This window comes from Octodon degus, unplaced genomic scaffold (assembly GCF_000260255.1).
Source record: "Octodon degus isolate 3935 unplaced genomic scaffold, OctDeg1.0 scaffold00012, whole genome shotgun sequence".
In the NCBI taxonomy this organism is placed as follows: domain Eukaryota; kingdom Metazoa; phylum Chordata; class Mammalia; order Rodentia; family Octodontidae; genus Octodon; species Octodon degus.
In genome coordinates this window covers 21055626-21057303 of record NW_004524588.1, presented here as the reverse complement: position 1 = coordinate 21057303, position 1678 = coordinate 21055626, and the positions used below count along the sequence as shown (strand labels likewise).

At 51.1% G+C, this 1678-nt stretch overlaps 1 long non-coding RNA gene across 1 annotated transcript in view; it reads right to left on the bottom strand.

Moving 5' to 3' along the window:
* The window catches only part of LOC111815179, a 17909-nt gene extending 17438 nt beyond the window's left edge, over positions 1-471 (bottom strand). The window contains exon 1 of the long non-coding RNA XR_002819937.1: positions 391-471. This is a non-coding gene — a long non-coding RNA (uncharacterized LOC111815179). The remainder of the gene's footprint in view (positions 1-390) is intronic.
* Positions 472-1678: the final 1207 nt, after the last annotated feature.

Below are 1678 nucleotides of genomic sequence, written 5' to 3'. Positions count from 1 at the left end.
TTTTTATTTTTTATTTTAGTGTGTGGCCAGTTCAGCCCACCAGGGGGCGGGGCTGGCTGGCATGTGGTGCTGGGGATTGAACCGCGGTCCCTGTGCTTTTACTTAGCTTGTTCTAAGTAGGTGCTTTAGACCACTGAGCCATCTCACCAGCCCCTTTATCACGTTTTTGTTAGATGAAACTCCCATCAACGATAACAGCTATACACAATTATCTTCAAGTGTAAAAAATACTTTTGGTTACGTATTAATAGGACATTGGTAAATTCACAATGCTGCTGGTTTATCAGAATCCTATGCCAGGAATGAGGCAAAACCCTCTCACTTCCTCTTGCACACACACCAGCAGTACAAGAAGACTGGAATTAGAGGTGAGAATGGCCGTGTACCTACCCGGACACAACCAAGAAAACCTGCATCTCCTTTATTGCTGTCTCCAAGGCGGAAGCATCCCTGGAGCCCAGAAGCTTCAGGCCGGCCCAGGGAACATAGAAGACTCGCGTCTCTCCCGCCTACGCACCGCAAAAGGCAAGGGCATAGAGGTATTTTCAGTTCTTCTGCTGAATACATGATCAAAATTGTGTAAGGATCACAAAATGTTTTCAGTACTCTCTAGAGTGTTGAAAATGGCTTTGAGAAAGACCGCGGAGGCTGAAAAGCGGACCCAACTCTCCATGTGATGCAGAAGGGGTTCTTTCTGATGTAGTTCCAACTGGAAATGCAGCCAAATGTACCTAGCGTGAACCCGCCCGCGGCACAGCGTGTCTGGTTCTCAGTGTTCTGGCTTTCAATTTCACAAGATAAGTAACTTCATAGGTTGCATCTTTGATCCACGGGAAGACCCAAAAATCAGATGAACTCTGCCATTCAGCCTTTTATGTTGGCAGTAGCTGCCCTTTGATAAAGTTGCTTAAATTTACTGCTCTGAGAGTGAGAGGTCATGGAGTAAAACATCAAGTTAGACGCAAAAGTCAGGCTTCTGAGAACAAAGGTTAAACAGACCTCGCCTGTACGAGAAAGGCTCAAGGTAGGAATTTTGGTTTTTCTAGCTCAGCCCATCCCAGGACCTTCATACTGAGCTGCAGCCCAGCAGTTTTTATTTTGAACAGTCTCTTCCCAAATCACCAAATTGTCCACTCTGGACTCGAACTTGGCCTCAACCTCCCTGAAAACCGCACCCTGGGCAGTCCCGCACTCCAGGACTGGCTCCTTACTTTCTTGATCAGAAAGTGAAAATAATTACAACGATTTTTTACATTTTTCAATCTTACGATTTTTTTTAGCTTTAGGTCTGGGGGGGAAATAAAGCCTAGCCTTTCATCTTTTCAGCGCACGCGGCGGGCAGTCCGCCTCTTCCCCGCAGGCTGCCCAGGTCTCGTTCGGACGAGCACAGTTTTCTCCGATCCACGAACCCGGAACAGAGGTCATCGGTAAATGCCACGCGGCCGCGCCTCGGCTGAGTCACGGAAATCCCCGGCCCGGCCTGCCAGGCCGCGGAGGCCGGGGAGGCGTGCGGTTATTACCGCTGGAGTTCCCCTAAGACCTAAAAGGAAAGCACCGCCGGGAGGCGGGGCGGCGGCCGCCGTGGGCGAGGCCGTTAAAGGCCGGGCGGGATCCGCCGCGGCGGACCGCCAGGCCCCGGTGCGCGGCAGAAGAGCCCGCCGGTGTCCGCGGTGCACGG